The following is a 26,817-nucleotide window of genomic DNA, read 5'->3' on the forward strand; positions in this document are numbered from 1 at the left end:
AAATGCCCCATTTCTATCTTTTCTATTTTGAGAAAATTTTACGGTCATGCTCCTCTTCCGTTGTGTCACTGATGTGGCAGTTATATTTGTTTTTCCTTAGTTGAAAAGGCAGCATTGTATTTAATTTAGCTTTGGTTTTTGTCTTCTGGCTAAATTGTAGCTCTCCGGGAAAACTTAAAACTGGAATATGAAATATACCTAACTATCTCCCTTTCATTGCAGCTGCATTTCTGCATGTTCCAACGGTAGTACAATTGATAATTTGAGGAATTTCTTCTAATTATAACCTCAAACTTCCTGGCTTTTCTGTGAGTGATGGATGCTTCTGAGGGTAAGGAGTATTAAAAATATGAATTCTGTATCTGAGAATTAACAGCTGCTTATTCCATGTTATTCATAATGTGTCCCATGTGTTGCTATAGGTAGGAAACTCTCCTTTTGTGGTTTCCTTATAGAAGCTTCAGTTGTGCTTATATGAGTTTTCAAATACAGATGTTCCATTTTGGGATACAAGTGAAAACCAGAAATTCCCATTTAAAATTACAGTCACAACCAAGTAGAGATTTTAAAATGAAATATTTTCTTCCTTTAACTCTCACCTATCTACATCACAGTGTGTTACTTTACTTTAAAATACAGTCAATCCTCATTCACAGTTTCATATTTGTGAATTCACCTACTCACTAAAATTTATTTGTAAAATGCTCGTGATATTTTTTTTTTTTGCGGTACGCGGGCCTCTCACCGCTGTGGCCTCTCCCGTTGCGGGGCACAGGCTCCGGACGCGCAGGCTCAGCGGCCATGGCTCATGGGCCCAGCCGCTCCGCGGCGTGCGGCGGGATCCTCCCGGACTGGGGCACGAACCCGTGCCCCCTGCATCGGCAGGCGGACTCCCAACCACTGCGCCACCTGGGAAGCCCGCTTGTGATATTTTTGCTGTTACTAGCAGACATGTGGCTGCACGCTCAGAGCAGCAAAAAATTTGAGACCAGTGCACACATTCCCAGCAGCAGTCAAATCAAGTGACACTGCGTTTTGTTTCAGCTCTCATACTGTAAACGTGTCCTTCTTGTGGTCTATTTAGTGGCATGTTTTTCTCATTTTTACACTTTTTGGTGATGATTTCTCTGTTTAAGGTGGCCCCCGAGCACTAAGTACAAGAAGACTGTGATGTCCTCACAGAGAAAATATGTGTTAGGTAAGCCTTTTTCCAGTGTGAGTTACAGTGCTACTGGCCATGAGTTCACTGTTAATGAATCAACAATATATATTAAATAAGATGTCTTTAAACAGAAACACACATAGGACGTGATTATGTCTTGATTGGTTGATGAAATTGGTTGTTGTGACCAAAAGCTTGAAGGAGCCTAACTCTGAATTTCCTCTAGGAGTGATGGGTGGCTTTATAGAACAAAACTACCGTGAATAATGAGAATTGAATGTATTTCAGCCTATGCCGCACAGTTTTATAGTCATATGGTGGTTTAAATCAGGCATCCTTAAATTGAGGACCAATGGGCCACAAATCTAGCTCACGGCCCTTTTTTGTACAGCCTGAAAGCCAACAGTAGTTTTTACATTCTTATATGATTGAAAAAGAATGAAAAGATAATATTTTGTGACACATAAAAATTATGTGAAGTTCACATTTCAGTGTTTTGCTGGTGCACAGCCATGTTTGTTTATGTATTATCTGTGGCTTTCATGCTTCAACTGCAGAGCTGAGTGGTTGTGACAGATTTTATGTCACAGTGCTTCATACTGTGCTCAGCACACAGATCTTGGTGATGCGGTTATAACTCCACAGCATTTCGTGTGTACTGCCCTACTGCGACATTTTATTTTTTATTACCAGTTCATATCCAGTCAAAATAAGAAAAGTGGATTTTATATGTCATACTTTTAAAGCACAGTAGAGTATGGATTATTTTGTTATTGAATTAGATGGCAAAACATTGTGTTTATTATGCAGTGACACTATCGCTGTGCTGAAAGAACACGATGTATGTTGACATTTCCAGACATCATGATATTCCCAACTTGCAGGAAAGCGATGGTCAGAAAAAGTAGAAAATTTAAAGTGGAATATCTCATCACAGCAGAATGGATTTGAAAGAAAAACTCACAACTAATGGAAAATTCTGTTTCCTCTATACACTACCCACAGAACCCTTCTGGCCACCAAATGTGTGTGTGTGTTCTCCATACCAGGCAGTTCTCCAGTTCTTTGCAGGCACCAACTGAGTGTCCTACAATTTAGTTCAGTTCTGATACTACCTGGAGTTTTCACCTGAAAACTGGGTTTGCCTCTTGGTGGGTGTCCAGCCAAGAGACACAAACAAGCCAAAGATCAGGAGAAGAAAGGATTTATAACTTGCAGCAAGTAAGGAGGACACGGGGGATTTTCCAAAAGGAATGTCTCCCCGAACTGCAAAATTGGGGAAGTTTTAAGCTAAGGATATGTGCACATTCAGGAAGGGGCTAGAGCAGAGGAGAATTCAGCACAGAATTGGGGCAAAAGTCAACAGAGTCCAAGTTCCCAAGGGTCAGAAAAGGTTAACATCATCATTCCTTAGGTTCTGACCTATCTGAGGTCTCAGTGTGTAGTTACCATCCTCCACCTGGGTGGGGGCCTTAGTGCTTTCAGAACTCAAAGATAATGTATCAGATTGTTATGTGTATCCCTTGAGGAGGAACTAGAACTCTCATCTCTGAACTGTTGTTTCTTGACTGCATTTCCTTTGTTCCTGCATTCCCTTATGATCATTGATTATAGAGACCTATTCAAGGGCAAGCATCCTAGGCAGGCTTAGATCACAAAATGGCTTAGGGCAAAAATGGCTTCTCTCACATCAAGGAAGCCATGCCTGGTTCACCCCCTACCTTATCTGCTTACAGAGTCAGTACAGATTGCACAGTCCCACAAGACTGCCCTCTGTCCCCGCCCCCCACTTCAGACACCAATCTGAAGTATTACCTACAACCTCTGCCCGACTTGGTTGCAAATCTGGGGTTCCCATAACCCTTTCCTTGGGTTTGATAATTTGCTAGAACAGTTCACAAAACTTAGGAAGGCATTTAACTATTATCCATTTATTATAAAGGATGCAACTCAGGAACAGCTAAATGGAAGGATTGCCTGGGTCAATGTATAGGGCTGGGCACAAAGAGCTCCTATACTCTGCAGGCTTCATTACGTAGGCAATAGTGATTACATCATTGGTCATTGGTGATTGGATTCGGTCTCCAGCCCCTTTCCCCACCTGAGAGGTCAAGGGATGGGGCTGAAAGTTTCCATTTCAACCCTCTGATCTTGTGGTTGGTTCCTCTGGCAAAAAGAAGCTGGGATTGAGAGATCTCATAGACTCCACCACCTTAAGAGATGGAGCAGTTAGCCACAATTCCAAATTTTGAAGTTCAAGCCACGTGTTATTTTCCTGTTGCTGCTGTAGTGAATTACCACAAACTTAGTGACTTAAAACAAAACACACACACACACAAAAACAAACAAAAAAAACCACATTTATTATCTTACAACTCTGGGGGTCAGATGTCTGAAATGGATCCACAGGGCTGCGTTCCTTCTGGAGGCTCTAGGAGAGACTCTAGTTTCACACACACCCAGTCTCTCTCTCTTGTCTTATCTCTTTCTTTCACTATGACTCTCCTGCCTCCCTCTTACAAGGACTCTTGTAATTATATTGGGCTGCTCTGATAATCCAGGATTATCTTCCCATCTCAAGATCCTTAATTTAGGCACATTTTTTGACCTTGTTTCTCATGTCTAAGCACTACCACTTCTTTTTTTTTTTTTTCATCTTTATTGGAGTATAATTGCTTTACAATGGTATGTTAGTTTCAGCTTCACAACAAAATGAATCAGTTATATATATACATATGTTCCCATATCTCTTCCCACGTGCCTCTCCCTCCCTCCCACCCTCCCTATCCCACCCCTCCAGGCGGTCACAAAGCACCGAGCTGATCTCCCTGTGCTATGCGGCTGCTTCCCACTAGCTATCTACCTTACGTTTGGTAGTGTATATATGTCCATGCCTCTCTCTCGCATTGTCACCATTTACCCTTCCCCCTCCCCATAGCCTCAAGTCCATTCTCTAGTAAGTCTGTGTCTATTCCTGTTTCACCCCTAGGTTTTTAATGACATTTTTTTTTCTTAAATTCCATATATATGTGTTAGCATACGGAATTTGTCTCTCTCTTTCTGACTGACATCACTCTGTATGACAGACTCTAGGTCTATCCACCTCATTACAAATAGCTCAATTTCGTTTCTTTTTATGGCTGAGTAATATTCCATTGTATATATGTGCCACATCTTCTTTATCCATTCATCCGATGATGGACACTTAGGTTGTTTCCATCTCTGGGCTATTGTAAATAGAGCTGCAATGAACATTTTGGTACATGACTCTTTTTGAATTATGGTTTTCTCAGGGTATATGCCCAGTAGTGGGATTGCTGGGTCATATGGTAGTTCTATTTGTAGTTTTTTAAGGAACCTCCATACTGTTCTCCACAGTGGCTGTATCAATTTACATTCCCACCAACAGTGTAAGAGGGTTCCCTTTTCTCCACACCCTCTCCAGCATTTATTGTTTCTAGATTTTTTGATGATGGCCATTCTGACTGGTGTGAGATGATATCTCATTGTAGTTTTGATTTGCGTTTCTCTAATGATTAGTGATGTTGAGCATTCTTTCATGTGTTTGTTGGCACTCTGTATATCTTCTTTGGAGAAATGTCTATTAGGTCTTCTGCCCATTTTTGGATTGGGTTGTTTGTTTTTTTGTTATTAAGCTGCATGAGCTGCTTATAAATTTTGGAGATTAATCCCTTGTCAGTTGCTTCATTTGCAAATATTTTCTCCCATTCTGAGGGTTGTCTTTTGGTCTTCTTTATGGTTTCCTTTGCTGCGCAAAAGCTTTTAAGTTTCATTAGGTCCCATTTGTTTACTTTTGTTTTTATTTCCATTTCTCTAGGAGGTGGGTCAAAAAGGACCTTGCTGTGATTTATGTCACAGAGTGTCCTGCCTATATTTTCCTCTAAGAGTTTGATAGTTTCTGGCCTTACATTTAGGTCTTTAATCCATTTTGAGCTTATTTTTGTGTATGGTGTTAGGGAGTGATCTAATCTCATACTTTTACATGTAGCTGTCCAGTTTTCCCAGCACCACTTATTGAAGAGGCTGTCCTTTCTCCACTGTACATTCCTGCCTCCTTTGTCAAAGATAAGGTGACCATATGTGCGTGGGTTTATCTCTGGGCTTTCTATCCTGTTCCATTGATCTATCTTTCTGTTTTTGTGCCAGTACCATACTGTCTTGATTACTGTAGCTTTGTAGTATAGTCTGAAGTCAGGAAGCCTGATTCCTCCAACTCCGTTTTTCGTTCTCAAGATTGCTTTGGCTATTCGGGGTCTTTTGTGTTTCCATACAAATTGTGAAATTTTTTGTTCTAGTTCTGTGAAAAATGCCAGTGGTAGTTTGATAGGGATTGCATTGAATCTGTAGATTGCTTTGGGTAGTAGAGTCATTTTCACAATGTTGATTCTTCCAATCCAAGAACATGGTATATCTCTCCATCTATTTGTATCATCTTTAATTTCTTTCATCAGTGTCTTATAATTTTCTGCATACAGGTCTTTTGTCTCCTTAGGTAGGTTTATTCCTAGATATTTTATTCTTTTTGTTGCACTGGTAAATGGGAGTGTTTTCTTGATTTCACTTTCAGATTTTTCATCATTAGTGTATAGGAATGCCAGAGATTTCTGTGCATTAATTTTGTATCCTGCTACTTTACCAAATTCATTGATTAGCTTTAGTAGCTTTCTGGTAGCATCTTTAGGATTCTCTATGTATAGTATCATGTCATCTGCAAAGAGTGACAGCTTTACTTCTTCTTTTCCGATTTGGATTCCTTTTATTTCCTTTTCTTCTCTGATTGCTGTGGCTAAAACTTCTGAAACTATGTTGAATAAGAGTGGTGAGAGTGGGCAACCTTGTCTTGTTCCTGATCTTAGTGGAAATGCTTTCAGTTTTTCACCATTGAGGACGATGTTGGCTGTGGGTTTGTCATATATGGCCTTTATTATGTTGAGGAAAGTTCCCTCTATGCCTACTTTCTGCAGGGTTTTTATCATAAATGGGTGTTGAATTTTGTCAAAAGCTTTCTCTGCATCTATTGAGATGATCATATGGTTTTTCTCCTTCAATTTGTTAATATGGTGTATCACGTTGATTGATTTGCGTATATTGAAGAATCCTTGCATTCCTGGAATAAACCCCACTTGATCATGGTGTATGATCCGTTTAATGTGCTGTTGGATTCTGTTTGCTAGTATTTTGTTGAGGATTTTTGCATCTATGTTCATCAGTGATATTGGCCTGTAGTTTTCTTTCTTTGTGACATCCTTGTCTGGTTTTGGTATCAGGGTGATGGTGGCCTCGTAGAATGAGTTTGGGAGTGTTCCTCCCTCTGCTATATTTTGGAAGAGTTTGAGAAGGATAGGTGATAGCTCTTCTCTAAATGTTTGATAGAATTCGCCTGTGAAGCCATCTGGTCCTGGGCTTTTGCTTGTTGGAAGATTTTTAATCACAGTTTCAATTTCAGTGCTTGTGATTGGTCTGTTCATATTTTCTATTTCTTCCTGATTCAGTCATGGCAGGTTGTGCCTTTCTAAGAATTTGTCCATTTCTTCCAGGTTGTCCATTTTATTGGCATAGAGTTGCTTGTAGTAATCTCTCATGATCTTTTGTATTTCTGCAGTGTCAGCTGTTACTTCTCCTTTTTCATTTCTAATTCTATTGATTTGAGTCTTCTCCCTTTTTTTCTTGATGAGTCTGGCTAATGGTTTATCAATTTTGTTTATCCTTTCAAAGAACCAGCTTTTAGTTTTATTGATCTTTGCTATCGTTTCTTTCATTTCTTTTTCATTTATTTCTGATCTGATTTTTATGATTTCTTTCCTTCTGCTAACTTTGGGGTTTTTTTGTTCTTCTTTCTCTAATTGCTTTAGGTGCAAGGTTAGGTTGTTTATTCGAGATGTTTCCTGTTTCTTAAGGTAGGATTGTATTAAGCACTACCACTTCTAAATCAAGATCTGTGGAGATGAATGTACTCCTCTGTCTTCCATGTTGCCACTGCACTATCTAGATCTAAGGAGTCACTCCATCTCCCATCATCTCCCTTTTTGTTCCTATCTGTAGCCCCCTGTTTCTTTTAGATGGTGGTGGGGAGAGCAGGGTCACTTTCTGACAGTATTTAGAGTAATCCCTCCAGGTTGTGTCTTGGACGTTAATGTCAGTGCCTTGGGCAGGGTGTGTTTTCTCCCTACCATCTTCCTGTGGGCAGGAGCTTACTAAAATGCCTTACCAAGATAATCCTGACCATGGTCTCTGACATCATCCACCTCAGGGAACCTAACTGGTCCACCACTACATATGATAAGCTTCCAGTAGTCAGTTGTTTATATGTCTGGAATGCACAAGTGACATTTCTGGAACCAATATCTGGCTTGCCATTCCTGTTGCTGCACATGAGTAACTTGTCTTTTCTGTATGTCAGTGATGTGCTGAACTGCCCAAGGGGTAAGATGTTCATTCCCCCAACTCAGCTCCAGCTTGACAGCTCTGACACCTTGTCACTTACCCTAAAATTGTTTAATGGAAGCAGGGCACATATTCAGAAATCAAAAAAGGTGAGTCCATCATGCAGCTGGTAATTCCTGGTGGTCTTGTAGGCGTGGCAACCCACACATTGGCTCCATTGTTATTTTCTATATGCAGAGTGGCTCACGTTCCTTGTCGATGGAAGTTCTATTAAAATTCTCAGGATTGGGGGTTTTCTGAGGATAAAAGGGAATAGACATTTTTTTTAAAAAGCCCTGCCAAATGAGACATTTCTTTAGTAACCACCTCTCAGTCTTTCCCCCTTGACCACATAGAGTAAAGCAGAGATATTTTTCCCCATAATGTCTAGGCTAGAATTTGGCCTTCTTGAGGGTAGGAAGTAAAGTGATTGATCCACCAACAAAAGTGTGTATACAGATATTACTCTCTGATTTTATGAAAAAGCTTTATGGGTATGAATTCTGTGAGTTTGTTCATTAAAATTATCCTGGATAGCCCACTGTGGTGGGTAATGTGCTCAAATGAATGCACTGGCCACCAGAGTCACATTTTAGTCAAGACACTCAGCTCTCTTTGTCCTGGAGAAGAAGCATTTCTACATGAGCTCTCGGGGTGCCTCTGTTCCCCAGGTGTACAAGGTTAAGATGCATAGACCTCAGCCTCCCATGGGCAGCATTTCTGAGGAGGTGCCAGCTGCACCCACAGCCATTTTTTTCAAGAATGCTTTTATTCCCATTTCATCCTCACAAGTAGGACTCAGTTCTCCCTTCACCCCATCTGAAGCTGCAGATGTTCCAGACAGACTTTCACCAGTCCTCAACCTCCATCTGAGATACAGTAGGGTTAGGTTTATATGATTTAGGGCTTTATACGTGCCCAGGTACAGAGGCGTGGGTTGTCGGGTACCTGTCTACTCGCCACTTTCTCTCTCCTCCAGTATTCCGTACTGTTCTGATGCCCTTGCTGGTGGGACACATGAATCTCCATGGTTACCCCAGACTGAAAATAGATGCTGAAATCATAGTTTGAGAATACCACCTTACAGTAGTCCTGGGAAGCATCCAGTTTACACAGAATAGGAAGATAAGGGAGTAATTATGAGCTCACACTTGAAATGGTACCTCTTCATTCTGTAAATTTATATCTAATAGCCCATTCCAGTGCTAAAGATTCTAGTTTGTACTTTGTTTTTTTTTTTTTTTGGCTGTACCACGTGTCTTACAAAATCTTGATTCACCAACTAGGGATTGAACTTGGGCCCATGGCAGTGGAAGCAAGAGGTCCTAACTACTGGACCACCAGGGAATTCCCTAAAAATTCTGGTTTGTAAGTGGAGTACAAAGCTCTGTAATTCCATAGTCCCTCAACTAGCAAAGGCAACCAGCTGTTCCTGTTCTTTTGTTCTCTGGAATCATCTTATATTGCACTGCCCCTAAGCCTTCCAAACAGATGTGAGTGTGTCATATGTAGGTCAGATGTTGGTACAGTGACACTGAGAAGTCAATCTACTTATGCATAGAATGCTTGCCTGCTGGCTTCTTCTCCCAGTGGGACCAGGATAGAATGACTCCACTCCTCTCTCAGTGCCCAAGACTGCTGGGGGTCATCAGAGGAGAGAGAAGACAAGGTGGTAACCTAGTGAAAGTGTAGCCTCAAGTCAAAATAGTGAGAGGAATTGGAAATCCAAATCCTTAAAAAACAACAACAGCCCACTGATAACTCCCAGGTATAAGGTCTCTAGTTCTCTAAAGTGCATGAGACAGGGCCAGTGTTTGAGCAAGTCTTCCAAGGGATTTTGTGTTTGCTTTTGGCTGAGATAACAGGTGCCCCACATATTTGACAGGGATACAGTAGATACAGTACAATTGACGAGTACCATGAAGTTTCAGATTCGCCTTTTTGAGATGGTCTACTGCTTTATTTTTATTTATTTATTAATAAATTATTTTTGGCTGCATTGGGTCTTCGTTGCTGCATGTGGGCTTTCTCTAGCTGCAGCGAGCGGGGGCTACTCTTCGTTGTGGGGCGTGGGCTTCTCATTGTGGTGGCTTCTCTTGTTGCAGAGCATGGACTCTAGAGCGCAGGCTCAGTAGTTGTGGCGCACGGGCTTAGTTGCTCCGCAGCATGTGGGATCTTCCTAGACCAGGGCTCAAACCCCTGTCCCCTGCACTGGCAGGTGGATTCTTAACTATTGTGCCAGCAGGGAAACCCTGGTCTACTGCTTTAAAGTCTCTTCTCTTGTTCTTCCAAAGAGTTACCAAATATAATGAGATTGTCTAGATGCACCATTATGTCCAGGGAATTTGCGTTCCCAAGCACTTTCTCTAGATCAGCTGCTGAAAGGTAGTTGGAATCCCAGAGGTTTGGTGTTTTTGTTCCCTAAAATGTAGGATTAACTTTTTTTTTCTTTTTCCTGAGCTAGACCTTTCCTTTGTTTCATCTAACTTTTCCTTTCTTGCCATAAGACTGCTTTTGACTCGTCTACAAGGTTTTTCTTCTCTTTTATTCCCAGGTATATTCAGATATTATGTGCACACTCGCCTCTCTCTGAGGCCAAATGGGTTTAAAGTCTTCAAATGGGTTTAAAATGGTATCAGTTCAATTGGTCTGAGGGGTCAGATTGCAGTTCTGCTGCAATCAGACAAGACTTAGCCTGCTCTGGAAGGAAGTATTCTTTCTTGCTTTCTTTGGGAAAGAAATTGTGGACCTGGGGTGATATTAAATCAAAACTTTCTTATCTCATGCAGTATATTGAAGGGAAAGGGATTGTTTCCCCCTATCTTTTGTTCTAGACAGTAACCACCCAGACCACCATTAGCATAAATCTTTATTCTAAAATACTGGCCCTGAGAAGTTCCAATGGAACATTCTGACATGGGGGAGGAGGGCAAAATTGTATAGAGTTTAGCACGAAGGGTCACTTAACATTTAGATGATTTGGAAAATTAGTCAAGGGTGTTCTCCTTAGAGTGAGGAATAGTTTGTGCTGATTCATAGCCGTGGTTTGGGCATGGATTTTATCAAGAGCAGTGGAGAACAACAAGGGGCTAAGGTCATATGTAGAAGGGAGTAGAGAGGAACAGTTGCAGGGACCCAGTGGAAGATTCTCGGGTCTCTTACACTGTTTTTTTCTCTTACACTATTTTTAATGTATATATAAAGACCAAGCATGTTTTGCAGACAGAAAGAAGGCTATTTCATAATAATTTCACAAGCATTGTACATTCACTTTCTTTGTAGCATTATGTACCCTCAGAAGGGACAGACAGATAATTGCAGTACGTAGTTGGAAGAACAAGAGAGAGTTTTCACGATCTACCAATTCATCTGATTTCCATGAGAACTAAGATCATTATGTGGTAATAGCAGAGGGTCCCAGGGTTTCCCACAACAACAGGGTGAGTCCTCTGGGAAAATACCCATTTCTTAAATTTAGGAAACCTGTTACCACGGACCACCACCACCGAGCACTGGCTCAGCAGTTTCAGCATTTTGAAGTCCCAGCGTGGGATATTGATGTGTTTTAGCCCATTTGTCCCATACCATACTCCACATATGTCTTAATTTTGTTGCACTCCAATATCCAGGCACTCTGACATTAATATGATGCTTAAGTTAGTCATTTTCTCTAATAAACCATTTTTTTCTAGGATACTCCCTAAAAAGTAGAGGGCTTCATATTGCCAGTGTTTTTTCTGTCTGGCATATTTACATCCCATTCAATGATAAAGAACACCTAAATCCTGATTTATAGTTTACTTTTCCATTACTTAGTTTGATTATAAGACCTCTTTTGATCACAGTAAGTGGCACCCTAATTCAATCTAACTTCAGAAAAAAGAGGTTATATTTATTCATATAACTACAAAGTTTATTGGTAATGTTGGGTTTAGGCATGGGTGGTCCTAGAAGTTTAAACAGTGTCCTCAGGACCATTTTCTTTTATTTTTCAACTTTGCTTTCCTTTGGGTTGGCCTGATTTTTGAAGCTCAAGTGGCAAATATGGCCACTAGTAGCTCTAGGCTCACAATATCTCTTCAGTTAGTGCTTCCTGTACTTCTAGAAAATGTTCTAGGGAAGACCTTGATTGGCTTGTGTGGGTGTAGTATATTGTTTGGCCAGATATGGGTTACGTTTACCACTCCCAGATCCAGTGTTGGGGTAACTCCAACCTAAACCATGTGAATGGAGTGTTGGGAAGGAATGGATTTTCAAAGGATACAGGACTTCTCCATCCAGCTCCTTAGCTGCTCAGCAGCATATGTATATATAATATAATTTATTATAATGTAATTAATTTTAATATATAATTATGTAGAATTAATATCTTAATATAATTTGAACGTTACATTTGTTATATATAAATATGTAATTTATATAAATATATAACTTAAAACATAATGTAACTATTTCTCCTTAACAGAAGACAGCCCAAATTTTCATATAATTCCTGCATTTGCTTTTATTTTATTTTTTAATAAATTTATTTATTTATTTAGTTTTGGCTGCGTTGGGTCTTTGCTGCTGTGCACGGGCTTTCTCTAGTTGTGGCAAGCAGGGGTTACTCTTCATTGTGGTGTGCGGGCTTCTCATTGCGGTGGCTTCTCTTGTTGCAGAGCACAGGCTCTAGGCGCACGGGCTCAGTAGCTGTGGCTCACGGGCTGTAGAGCGCAGGCTCAGTAGTTGTGGCGTGCGGGCTTAGTTCCTCCGCGGCATGTGGGATCTTCCCGGACCAGGGCTCGAACCCGTGTCCCCTTCATTGGCAGGTGTATTCTCAACCGCTGCGCCACCAGGGAAGCCCTGCATTTACTTTTAGATCCAAGGTCTTTGAATAATTTATATGCCTCTCAGTTAGGTTCATGAGATTCTACATGGTAAGAAATATACTTACGTGTACAATAATAAGTAGTGGAAGGGAAAGAAAACAGGAAAAGTTCCCATTTGAGGTAGGGAAGAAGGGAAATCACCGCGTGGCTGCAGGTTCCTAGTGCATGCACACACACAGCCCCTGGGGCTCCCTGACGGGGAAGTAAAGCCGTTTTAGTTTGTCTTGCCCACAGCCGCAGGTGAGATGAGCACTGGGAGGGCTTCCCTTCTGGAGCTGCACCAGTTCCCTTTTGGTACTGCTTTTCCTGCCTGGGAGGCACCTTGGGAGTTAACAGGCTTGTGGTTCTGCTGGCAAAATATTTACTTTGAAACCGTTCCAGCCTTCCCCTTGACTTGCTTTCTCACAGTTCCATGGTCTAGCAAGCAACGCCAGAGAGCTTGTTGATGTGTGGTCTGTGAGTCCTGACCCTGTTTAGGGGCAGGCCTTACTGCACTGCCCATCTTCTGGTTCTCTGCTTACTGCTTCTTATGGACCTGTTTTTCAGAAACTATAGGCTGGGTGTCGTTCTGCAGAGCAAACCTCCTCCTCACTGCTAGGCTGCATCCCAGTGCATTGCTGTTTAGAATGGCAGTACTTATTATCATTGCTCGGCAGAAAGAGGACTGAAGGAGGTAATGCTGGGGAGAGGCAGTGCAGTGGGGAAAGATTTTCCTGTTGGGACCTGTAGGTGACACTGGGCCATACCTCTCCTATAGTGACAGGAAAACAATAGAGAGTGTCCAACTCCACCTGGCAAGCTCCTGCTTTGATTTTTACTTTCCTTTAGTTCTTCTAAGTCCTAGGGAGAAGGGCCTGGGCCAGCCAGACTGCACTGTCACAAACAGTATGGAGGACGGGCCTCTGGGGTATAACACTAAACGCTATGGCCAGTCAGTCCCAGCATTCCTGGGTCTTTTCCGGTACTCAGAAGGGATTCCCCAGGAGTTTGCCATCACAGGGCCAGCTCAGCAGAAGCAGAAAAATGTGGCACCTTGAAGAAAAAGGCCCTGAACTCGTGAATAAGAGCCTGTTTTTAAAACACAGCTGAGCTTCTGGTAGTGTCTAATCAAATAACTAATTCGTTCTTCTTCGTGGTCCTGAACCCAGGCCATGGCAGTGAAAGTGCCAGGTCCTAACCACTGGAGCACGAGGGAACTCCCTAGCCATTTTATTTTTAAGTTGTCTGTACTGGCTATCTTCAGTCTCTCATTCTTCTCTCCCTCCCACTCTCCATTACTTTGACCTTTTGCATTGTGCTCTAGTTCACTAATTTGTTCTTCATCTGTGTCTATTCTGCAGTTATGTCTACTCGGTGTTCTTAGTTTCATTTTGTTGCAGGAAGGGGGACCCCTTCCAGGGCCCAAGAGTGGGCCCTTGTCTAACACTTGGAAATGAATTGTCCAAGGAGACACACGTGCTGACAAAGCAAGAGACTTTATTGGGAAGGGGCGCCCGGGCGGAGAGCAGGAGAATAAGGGAACCCCGGATAACTGCTCTGCCACATGGCTCACAGTCTCAGGTTTTATGGTGATGGGATTAGTTTCCGGGTTATCTCTGGCCAATCACTCTGACTCAGGGTCCTTCCCGGTGGCACATGCATGGCTCAGCCAAGATCAATTCCAGTGAGAAGGATTCTGGGAGGACATGTGGACTGGCTTCTCCTGCCTCCTTTTGACCTTTCCTGAATTATTCCGGCTGGTGGTGCCTTGTTAATTTTGTGTTCCTTACCAGGACCTCCTGTTTAAGATAACTCATGCTAGTAGCTACTATTGGGCCTGGCCAGGGTGGGCAGTTTGAGTCAGTGGTTCCGCTGACAATTTCAGTTACAATATTTAAAAGTTTATTTGTTCTAATCAATTCTTTTTTTACAAAAGCCGTCGTTTGCTACATGGGTAAGCCTACTCTTGCTACATGGATCTTTCTGTTTAATGATTCTGAAGGTATTAATTATACTTCTTTTAAAAGAACTTTCAGTTTTATTTCCTCGGGAGTTAGTTCTTTTGCGTATTTAGGTCGATGCTTATATTTCAGGGCACGATTTTACTTAACTATTTGGTCATTCTTGGTTGTATTTTTGTCTTTGATTTAACTTTCTTCTGCTAGCATCTGTTATTGTAGCAGCCTCCAGTAATTCTGAGGAAAGGCTGCAAGGCAAAAGGTGTCAATAATGTCTTCTTCTATGAGGAGTGCTCCTTGTTCCTCTCAAGTGTAGCTGGCCACTCAGGGCATTACATTGCCCCCTAATTCAAGGACTTACAGTCATTTTTCTTATAGCTGTTAGATGACTCTGCTGGCTGTTATTTGACATAAGCAAGATCAAATGGTTGAAGGGCTCTCAAAACAAGCGGACAGTTGCCCTTTCCCTTGTCTATCTTCAAATTTGCCAAATTTCCAAGCTTAGAGTACCCTCAGAACTGCGTCCACCTTTCATGTAACTCCTTCCCTGCATACGTTTTCTTCATCATTTCTTCATCATTTCTATTCCATTAATGATTGCCTCGTTTTTCATTGCTGCTATAGACTTTTTTTTAATATCTTTTTTTTTCCTTTGGTAATTTCTAGAGGTTTGAGCAGTCAGACAGGTATCCCCAGTCTGCTATGTGGATTCCTCCTTTCTCTTCAAATACTGTGCCACCGCAATAAACATCCACATTCCTCCTGAAACTTTTTTCAATCCTTATTTTGCTTCACTTCTTGATTTCTACCTTTTTGGCAGCATTTGGTATGCTTAACCACTTTTTTCTTCTTTAAACACCCTTTTTAATTTCCATGGCAAAGCATGCTTTGAGTCTTCCTCTCCTATTTCCGATACCTCCCTTGTGGTCTCCTGTTCCTCTTAAGTCTTGACCATTAGAGTTTTTTCTAGGTCTTATCTTCTCATGCTCATCCTCCTCTAGGAGGTTCTTTTGGCCACAGTACCATCTATGCACTTACGTATTCAAAATCTGCACCTCCAGTTCTTTGGCTCTCTAGAGCTTGAGACTAATAACGTTACCTGACTATTGGACATTTACACGTGGCTGTCTGTAGGCAGTAAATTCAATATACCTAAAGTTCAACTCATTATCACCCTCTGACCAAACCCCTTCCTTTTTCTATATTCTCTACCGAGTTGCCCGGGTTAGAGAAATAAATATCCTGAATTCACCCTCTCCTGTAACCTTCCTTTCTTGCCTCATACTCTAAATTATAAAATTCTTTTGCATGTGTCTGCTTCTGTAAGTCCCCATTGCTGGAACCTGTGAGCCACCATTATTTCACTTGGATTTCTACAACATCTTTCTAACTGCTCTCTACCTGCAGTCTTGTCTTTTCAGCCTATTCTTCATTCTGTAGCTATAGACCTTTCTCAAAAGGAAATAGAATCTTGCCGTTTGCTGCCTAAAATGCTTTACTAATCACTGTTTTTTAAAAATAGAATACAAAGTCTTCAACATGGTGACTCATATACTCAGCTTTAATTTATGCAGTCACTCTATTCCTGATTTTTCCCCCCAGGACTTTTCACATTCCTAGCAACACTGCTTCGCACTTCAACCATCCTGCAGTTGAAGTGTCGTTTCTTCTGGGAACTTTCCCTTGCCTCACACATTAGTGTTGAGTGGTCCTCTTCTTTGCATCCATAGCTCTTGCCTGATTCTACATGGCCCTTATTACCCTGTATTGTAACTGACTTGAATGTGTATCCTCATTAGCACATACCCAGTATGAGGGCAGAAAGAGTGTCAGGTACAGGGTTTTACCCCTTAGACCTAGCACACGAACAGGCGCTTGATAAATTCTGAATGAACAAAATAACAACAATATTTACCACATATTTCATAGTACTTGTGTCAGACCCTGTCCTGAGTGCTTTTCATGCTTTAGCTTATTTACTCCTTGCAAGAACCTGGTAAGTTATAGACTGTTATCATTCCCAGTTGACAAATGAAGACATTAAGGTTTAAAAGGTTAAATCTCAGGCTCAATGGTGCATAGTACATAGTAATAAATAATTCAATCTGGATTTAAATCCAAGTCTCTACTGAGTCCTAAAATGTGAATGCAAGGAAGGAGGGTATTGGCTGGAGAGGAGTATTAACCAGATTTGTATGGGAATAGTGGATAGGGGTACATGGATCCAAGACATTTACTTTATAATTCTTTTACAGTAACTTAAACCAAAGCATCTGCTATAGGCTGAATGTTTGTGTCCCCCCACTTCCAAATTAACCCCCAAGATGATATTATTTGGAGGTGGGGCCCTTGGGAGGTGATTAGGCATGAGTGTGAAGCTCCTGCAAATGAGACTAGTACCCTTAAAAAAAAAGACCCTAGAGGGCTCCTGCCCCCTTCTGCCATGTGAGGATACAGCAAGAAAATGGCCATCTATGAACCAGGGAGTGGACCTCACCAGACCTTGAATCTTCTGGCACCCTGCTTTTGGACTTCCCAGCCTTCAGAACTATGAGAAATAAATGTTCGTTGTTTAAGCCACCCAGTCTATGTATTCTATTATAGCATCCCAAATGGACTAAGACAGTATCCGAGTTGGTAAAAATCAAGATTAGAAAACAGTTACCCCAAGCCTTCTTCAGATACCCAGGAATCTACTTAAAACAGGCTGTCTGAAATGTCTTCAAATGAAGACATCTGAACATTGAAACATCTGTAATTGTTGCCTGATTTTTTAAACCTTACATTATGCTTAGGTATCAAAAATGTGTATAGAAATTTATCAATAAGAATATTCATTTCAGTGTTGTGAAATCAGAAAGAACCTTAAGTTTCTAAATAGGCAGTTGACTCAGTTTTTTCCTATGACCGTGATGTAATACTGTGTAGACATTAATGAAGATGATGGGGAAGGTAATTAATGACGTAGATATTCATGACATAATTAATGGGGGATGAGCAAATTATAGAACAATATGTATAGAGGTTCTTTCAGATGAAATTGAATCAGTAATTAAACAACAACAACAGAAACTCCCAACAAACAAAAGCCTAGGACCGGATGGCTTCACAGGTGAATTCTACCAAACATTTAGAGAAGAGTTAACAACTCTCCTTCTCAAGCTATTCCAAAAAGTTGCAGAGGAAGGAATGGTTCTACACTCATTCTTTGAGGCCAACATCACTCTGATACCAAAACCAGACAAAGCTATCATTAAAAGAATTACAGAATAGTGTCACTTATGAACGTAGATGCAAAACTCAACAAAATGTTAGCAAGCCAAATCCAACAATACATTAAAGGGATAGTATCCCATGATCAAGTGGGACTTGTCCCAGGGATGCAAGGATGGTTTGGTATCCACAGATCAATTAATGTGATACACATTAACAAGTTAAAGAATAAAAAACATATGATCATCTCAGTAGATGCAGAAAAAGCTTTTGACAAAATTCAACATTCATTTATAAAAACTTTCCAAAAAGTGGGTATAGAGGGAACACACTTCAACATAATAAAGGCCATGTATGTTAAGCCCACAGCTAACATCATACTCAATGGTGAAAAACTGAAAGCATTCCCTGTAAGATCAGGAGCAAAACAAGGATGCCCACTCTTGCCACTTTTATTCAACATAGTATTGGAAGTCTTAGCCACAGTAATCAGGGAAGAAAGAGAAATAAAAGGAATCCAAATTGGAAAGGAAGAAGTAAAACTGTCACACAGTTTGCAGATGGCATCATACTATACATAGAAAATCCTAAAGACACTACCAAAACCTTACTAGAGCTCATTAATGAATTCGGTAAAGTTGTAGGATACAGAATTAATATACGGAAATCTGTTGCATTTCTATGCAGTAACAACAAACTATCAGAGAAATTAAGGAAACCATCCCATTTACCGTCACATAAAAAAGAATAAAATACCTAGAAATAAACCTACCTAAGGAGACAAAAGACCTGTACTCAGAAAACTATAAGACACTGATGAAAGGAATTGAATATGACACAAACAGATGGGAAGATATATTATGTTCTAGGATTGGAAGAATTAATATTGTTAAAATGACCATACTATCCAAGGCAATCTCCAGATTCAGTGCAATCCCTATCAAAATACCAATGACGTTTTTCTCAGAACGAGAACAAATAATTTAAAAATATGTATGAAAACATAAAAGACCCTGAATATCCAAAACAATCTTGAAAAAGAAGAACAGAGCTGGAAGAATCATGCCCCCTGACTTCAAACTATACTACAAGGCTACAGTAATCAAAACAGTATGGCACTGGCACAAAAACGGAAACATAGACCAATGGAACTGAATAGAGAGCCCAGAAATAAACCCATGCACTTATGGTCAATTAATTTAGGACAAAGGAGGCAAGAATATACAATGGAGAAAGACTCTTCTGTAAGTGGTATTGTGAAAACTGGACAGCTACATGTAAAAGAATGAAATTAGAGCATTTTTTCACACCATACACAAAAATAAACTCAAAATGTATTAAAGACCTAAATGTAAGATCATAAACTATAAAACTCCTAGAAGAAAACATAGGCAGGACACTCTTTGACATAACTTGTAGCAGTATTTTTTTGGATCTGTCCCCTAAGGCAAAGGAAACAAAAGCAGACATTAAAAAATGGGACCTAATTAAACTTAAAAGCTTTTGCACAGCAAAGGAAACCATTGGCAAAATGAAAAGCAACCTATGGAATGGAATGGGAGAAAATATTTGCAAATGATATGACCAACAAAGAGTTAATATCCAAACTATATAAATAACTCTTAGAACTCAACATCAGAAAACACACAGCCCAATTTAAAAAATAGGCAGAAGACGTGAATAAACATTTTTCCAAAGGAGACATGCAGATGACCAAAAGGCACATGAAAAAATGCTCAGCATGGCTAAACATCAGAGAAACGCAAATCAAAGCCATGAGGAGACGGCACTTCACACCTGTCAGAATGGCTATCATCAGAAAGACCACAAATAACAAATGTTGACAAGGTTGTGGAAATAAGGGAACCCTTGTACACTGTTGGTGGGAATGTAAATTGATGCAGCCACTATGGAAAACAGTAATGGAGGTTCCTCAAAAAACTAAAAATAGAACTACCATATAATCCAGCAATTCCACTCCTAGGTATATATCCTAAGAAAACAAAAATAGTCATCTGAAAAGATACATGCACCCCAATGTTTATAGCAGCATTGTTTACAATAGCCAAGATAAGGAAGCAAGCTAAGTGTCCATCAACAGATGAATTGATAAAGATGTGTGTCTGTGTGTATATATACACACACACACACATATACATACATATACACACAATAGAATACTAAGCCATAAAAAATGAAATTTAGCCATTTGCAACAACATGGATGAACTTGGAGAGTGTTACGCTTAGTGAAATAAGTCAGAGAAAGATAAATACTGTATGTTATCACTTACATGTAAAATAAAAAAAAATAAACTAGTGAATATAACAAAACATAAACAGACTCACAGATACAGAGAACAAACTAGTGGTTACCAGTAGGGAGAGAGAAGAGGAAAGGGGCAATGTAAGTATAGGGGATTAAGAAGTACAAACTATTATGTATGAAACAAACTACAAGGATGTATTGTACAGCACAAGGAATATAACCAACATTTTATAATAAGTATAAATGAAGTATAATCTTTAAAAATTGTGAATCACTGTGTTGTACACCTGAAACTTATTTAGTATTATAAATCAACTATACCTCAATAAAAAGTAAATTTAAAAAAGAAGTTAAATGCTTACACAAAGGATAAGCCACAAAATATAAACAGTGATATTTTCAAAACATTAATATTTGAGGGGCTTCTTGCTTTTTTGTGATTTTCCTGAATAATTTCTGAAGTTAAAAAGTGAAACATTTCTTTTGTCATCATAAAAAATGTAGTTACATCTTTTCAGAAACATTTATTTGGATAAAGCAAAAATTTATATAATTGTTCTTATTAAATGAGATCTTAAGTCTTTTGAAAAATTATGATTTTAATGAATTAATATGGTAATTGAAGTGATTAATTAAAGATTAAACTTAAAATATCAGAGTGGGGCCTAATGATTAACTTACAGTGAAAATAAAATGAAATCTAATGTTGAGCCTTTTCTTCAAACTTTTCTTGATCTACTTGATTGGTGTGTCTTATAGCACAGGTGAGGTAATGATGGTAGCAATGGGCAGGTGGCCTGCTGACAGTTCTGAGAAAAGTTGCAGAGGCAGTTCTTCTGTGCTAAAGGAATCTCTTCGCCCACCCTGCAGGTTGTGTCTTAACCAGATAGCCCAACACTGCCCACTAGTGGTTTGTAGAAAAAGTATCGATGCTAATAAAGGGCAGGTGTTTTTTATAGGCTTTATTACACCTAAGACTTTCAAATTATAATGAAATATTTTTCTGCCTGTAGAGCTTTATAATTCATAAGAAGCAGCCTCTTCATTTTACAGATGCGAAAACTGAGAGGTTAAATGAATAGCTATAGATCCCAAAGCTAGATAGTGATATAGATGCTAGAACATGGGACTCCAGTGTCTATAGCCAACATCATTTCTGCCAAGCAGAGCTGCCATCTAAGTTAGATTGCTGATATCCTAAAAGTTTGAGGTATTTGTAAAACAGTGTCCTGAGTTGTGGACTCAGTTATGCATAGGAAGCTCATAGCTCCTCATTATTTTAAACTATCTCCTAACTTTGCATGATGATTTGTGGTACCTTGGGTTTAGATTAGCCTTTGAATCTTGGGGACTCTGTTTATGTATTCCAGTTAGACAAGATGTGCAGATGATTAAAACAGCACTCAGATGTCTTGTTATTGCTGATGAGGTAAAGCTGGCACATGAAAGATGAACTTTCTGGAAATGGACTCCTTGTCCCTAATAGCAACGGTAACTGGAGGATCTAATATCATTTCTTGCAGACACATTTTCACTCTTAAAAGGGCATGTTATTTCTTGAGTTAAGGCTTGTGTGGAATTATTGTGGTTCCAGTTTCATAATCTCCTGATCCCCCAAAGGTAGAATTGTGGCCTTTGTGTTGTACAACTTTTTTTTGGAATAGGCAGCAAGTGAAACCACAAAGTGTTAACGAATGAGATGGTGAGACAGATAAGTCAACAATTTGACAGGATGTGTCTATTTGCACATCATTTCATTTAGTCTTACTCATTTCCCCTGACAGCATTTAGAAATGGGAGCACTTTACTTGATTAACTAATTTGCAAGTCTGTGACTAGAGGGAGAACTCATCTGGATTTTGAACTGTCTTGTATCAGTTCACAGAAATGAGAGTCAGATTTGGGATTAATGCCTCTAGGTGGTGCCTGTGACCTACATTTGGATTTGGCAACTTTGTCAGAGGCAGAGGAAAAACACTGCAGGGGAGAAGGGGCTTTCGTGGGTGAGTGTGTGTGTGTGTGTGTGTGTGTGTGTGTGTGTGTGTCCTACTTTGCAAGCTCTGTGGGGAGGCAGTGTTAAAGACCAAAAGGAGCTTGGGGACCCTATATAGTTATTCAGTTCTCATTTTGCCAGTTCCCTTTGTTTTCTCCAGTTTTAGAGAGTTCACAAAACTGATACAAATAAGAGTATGAAATTCAGGAAGAAAATCTGGAATTTTAAAATCTCATGACAAACAGTTTATGTTTTCAGGAGGAGTGATGAAATGACTCTTTCATGTGTATATTAGCGTATAATAGTTGTGTAACAAGCATATACAGAAGGCATTCTGTTAGAATTCTAATCTTTCTCTCTGATGTTTATGCACAGCCTGTTTTTTCCTCTTCTTTTGTATTTCAGCCCTGGAGTATATAGAATATCCACTGTTTTTGGCTTGTCAAGGTTAATTTGATCACTCAAGTGTATTTTTCCAGTTGACATCCATGTATTAGTTTAGAAAGCAGAGCTGCAAGGACCTTTAGAGATCAGCAAGGAACTGAGTTTCCAGATTTTTGGTTTTCAAGATCAATAACCTTTTCAAGCAGAGACAGTCTATTCACATCCTGGGTCACATAATCTGTAATTAACAGAGCCTGGATTGAAGCCTGGGTCAACCAGTCTCCAAACTGAACTATCTTTTTGCTATTATACACTCAGAAAAAAAATTTTTTTTCAGTGGATTTTCAATGATTTCATAGACCCCAAATTTGGAGGTCAGTTTTGGGTTGGCAATGTATTAATTAGTGAGGACATTCAAGCCACCCCTAAAATCATGTCACCACTGCTTCATAGAGGGAGAAATATTTTAACACCAGATGGGTAAGAAGATTTGATCTCAGAATCAATGGCAATCTTTTATTTTAGTAACTTAATTTCATGTAAGAAATTAAATTTCTTGGGACTTCCCTGGTGGCACACTGGTTAAGAATCCACCTGCCAATGCAGGGGACATGGGTTTGAGCCCTGGTCCAGGAAGATCCCACATGCCGCAGAGCAACTAAGCCCACGAGCCACAACTACTGAGCCCACGTGCCACAGCTACTGAAGCCTGTGTGCCTAGAGCCCGTGCTCTGCAACAAGAGAAGCCACCACAATGAGAAGCCCGTGCACCACAACAAAGAGTAGCCCCTGCTCGCAGCAACTAGAGAAAGCCTGCTCGCAGGAACAAAGACCCAACGCAGCCAAGAATAAATAAAATTAAATAAATAAATTTATTAAAAAAAAAAACTAAATTTCTTACATGATTTCTACATTGTTCATTTCGCCTAGGACAGATGAGCCCCTCTTAGTTTGTTGGTGGTCCAAGAGCTGCATTAGAGAATCACTGATCTATGACAATCTCTTCCATTTTTCAAAAGGAGAAACTGAGGCCCAAATAAATTGATATGTTTCAGGTCATATGTCCAGTGAGTAGCAGAGAACTGAGTCTTCCTTGTTAGTTTAAATAGTTAGGAACATGGTTAGTTTTCTCACACTCTTCTCTTTTCAGCTGTTGCTGAGTGAAGGACACACACAAAAGCAAAGAAGAAACAGTATATGGCAGGCAGAAAGTAGGTCCCATAATGAAATTTTCAATTCTATGTCATTATGGCACTTTGATTTTCTGTCAGATCCATTTCATTTCTTTCTTTCCTTCGTTGTGTTTTGTTTTTATTTTTCCCCCAGCTTTTTTTTTGTTTTTTGTTGTTTTTGGCTGTGTTGAGTCTTCGTTGCCGCGCACGGGCTTTCTCTAGTTGTGGTGAGCGGGGACTACTCCTCGTTGCAGGGCATGGGCTTCTCATTGCAATGCCTTCTCTTGTTGCGGAGCATGGGCTCTAGGTGCATGGGCTTCAGTAGTTGCAGCGCGTGGGGTCAGTAGTTGTGGTGCATGGGCTTATTTGCTCCACAGCATGTGGGATCTTCCCAGAACGGGGATCGAACCTGTGTTCCCTTCATTGGCAGGCAGATTCTTAACCACTGCTCCACCAGGGAAGTCCCTCGTGTATATCTTAATTATCAGATATATTCATTATTAATCAGATATATGAATTATCTGACCACAACCTGTCTGCAAGGGAGATTAGAAAGTGGTCTTCTAGTTGAGTATATGGTCTTCAAGAAAGCAAGAGAAACTGAAATCAGATTGGCAACTAGCAGTTTCTCTTACATATAAGAACTACGGAATGCAACTTTTATATCTGAAGTAGGCATACAGTAAATGAGTCAAGCTCAAATTGTGTCATGATAATAGCAGAAAATGAGATGGACATAGGGACGTATTTACTTGACAGTTATGTTGTAACCTGCTATTAAATCTTGCCATTGGGACTACGTAATAATGATTAAAAAACAGACTTCTTATTGCATTTGTTTTTGAAACAAATACTTGAATGTCTCCTATATGCCAGGCAATGTTTAGATGCTTGAGATATACCAGTAAACCAAGATTCTTGCCTTTGTGGAGCTTATATTCTAACAGGGGTATATAGACAATGAACAATAAATAAAATACCTTCCAGAAATCTTAGAGAAATAGGTATTTAGTGCTTGGCACCCCTGTATACTCCTTCCTTTAATGAAAAGCCATCTTTTAAACTTGTTTCCAATTTACAAAATTTGCTCTTATTTTACTTTGACCTTTCAAATCCACATAGGTGAGATTTACAGCTTTTGTATTTCATTTTTAAAAATATTTATTTATTTATTTATTTTTGGCGGCACCATGTCTTAGTGTGGCACGTGGGACCTTTGTTGTGGGATGAGGGATCTTTTTTGTTTTTTGGTATTTTTAGCTGCAGCATGTGGACTTCTTAGTTGTGGCATGCGGACTCTTAATTGCAGCATGCATGCAGGATCTATTTCCCCGACCAGGGGTAGAACCTGGGCCCCCTGCATTGGGAGCATGGAGTCTTACCCACTGGACCACCAGGGAAGTCCCCAGCTTTTGTATTTTAGACCCTCTTTGGTCACCTCTGCTATTTTGGTTATGCTAGCTTAATAAAATGAACTGAATTACCTGCCAGCAAAATTGTCTGGTTCTAAAATCTTTTATTAGAGGTAATTAGTTGATAACGTTCAATTTCTTCCAAGCTTATTGATCTTTTCATGTTTGGTATTTTTCTTGAGTTTTTGTTATATATATACTTCCTATCAACCTTTTATTTCATTGAGATTTTGGAATTTATCAGCACAGACTTATAGATAGTAATTATTTAATTTCAGAAAAATCCCTATCTCTTTTTTCATTGTAAGCCCTTCCTGTCCCTGGGACTTAAGTATGAGACCATAGGGGCAGGATTGGAAGACAGTCTCAGAGACTGACGTTGGGCTCTACTCATATGCTCTTCTTTCATCATCTGTGAACAAATGCATGATAAAAGTAGGTTACTTTATTAGTCAGAAATTAAGTTATTATAGAAAAGAAGTGGTTTGCTTGTTCTCCTGTATTTGTAGACTATGGCTTCTATCTGCTACTGTTCCACAGCTAGTTTTTGATTAGATGAATGACTTCTTTTCCAGGAAGCTCTCCAGTTCCTCCTACAAATAATACCCTAGACCAGATCCAGGTTCCCTCTTTTCAGACAATCCCAGGTATGTCTGAGTCCTAGAATGTGATCTTTCAAGCTGAGCTCTATATGACATATATTGGAGCTCCTCAGTGTGGCTCCAGATTGAAAAATTATCAGTATGCAGAAGCTGGATTGGAATCAGTGTAAAGAAGAATTTTTAATAAATCTTGTCCCAAGTTAGAATGGGCTTCTTTGGATGGTTACACTCTCGTCACTGGAGGTATCGGAAAATTGATCAAATGTTCATTCAGTGAATGTTTAGAAGGGACTCAAGCCTTTGAGGGAAGCAGTTCAACAGGGTAGTAGTCTCATCCTGTCCTGAGAGTCTGTGATTGTATTCCTTGGAATCTCCCACAGTGCACAGTTAGGTGCCTTGTCACTGAGTGAACAGGGAGTCAAAATTAATAAACTAAAAGTAATGTCCAACAATACTTCAGTGTTACGGGAAGCAGAGAAACAAACCTGCATGATGAAATCTGGCCCAGGCTGTTTGTTGGGTATAGAGAGCCCATAGAAACTGTAAGTAAATGCTACTGCTGATGTTAATAGTGTTAAAAAATAAAATTCACCTGAGTAATTTAAAGATCAAATTGGCTTGATTCAACAATTCATGAATTGGGCAGCATCCCACCTAGCAAAGAGAAAGGAACTCCCGGGAGCTGTACAAAATGGAAGGTTTTTAAAGACAGAAAGGGGGTGGGACAAGGAAGTCATAAACAAAAGAAAGGATTTTTTCAGGTAAGATCACCTTCCTTTGGGGGAAGAGCGGGGTCTGTCATGCAGATTACCTTACTAGTGTTGATCAGGTGATTCCAGATTGACTGCTAAAGGTCACATTCCTGGGAGAGGTTGAAACTGCAATTAAGTCTTGGTTTGCTGAAGTGGGGCTCAGCACAAGTGATCTATTTGGGACCTGTTATTTCTTTTTAAACAATACTAATCATAGTAACCATGATGATAACTGCAGTCAACTGAGCACCTACATATTGATAGTCTATAGCAAGCATTTTGTCTATGATGTTTTATTTATAGTTCACAAGGGCTCTGTGAAATAGACATCATTTGCCCCATTTAATGAACTGGTGCCCCATTTTTTTTTTTTTTTTTGCTGTACGCGGGCCTCTCACTGTTGTGGCCTCTCCCGTTGCGGAGCACAGGCTCCGGACGCGCAGGCTCAGCGGCCATGGCTCACGGGCCCAGCCGCTCCGCGGCATGTGGGATCTTCCCGGACCAGGGCACGAACCCGTGTCCCCTGCATCGGCAGGTTGACTCTCAACCACTGCGCCACCAGGGAAGCCCCCCATTTTTAAAGGTAAGGAAACTGGGTAAATTAGAGCAT

General features: G+C 40.1%; 1 protein-coding gene across 1 annotated transcript in view; it reads left to right on the forward strand.

Moving 5' to 3' along the window:
- LOC101280361 (cytochrome c oxidase assembly protein COX18, mitochondrial) overlaps nucleotides 1-26,817 on the forward strand; it is a 90,056-nt gene that overhangs the window by 13,885 nt on the left and 49,354 nt on the right. Inside the window, exon 7 of the transcript XR_007477306.1 lies at nucleotides 223-331. The gene's annotated coding sequence lies outside the window, so the exon portion shown is untranslated. The remainder of the gene's footprint in view (nucleotides 1-222; nucleotides 332-26,817) is intronic.

The sequence above is a fragment of the Orcinus orca genome, chromosome 4, assembly GCF_937001465.1.
Source record: "Orcinus orca chromosome 4, mOrcOrc1.1, whole genome shotgun sequence".
NCBI lineage: Eukaryota > Metazoa > Chordata > Mammalia > Artiodactyla > Delphinidae > Orcinus > Orcinus orca.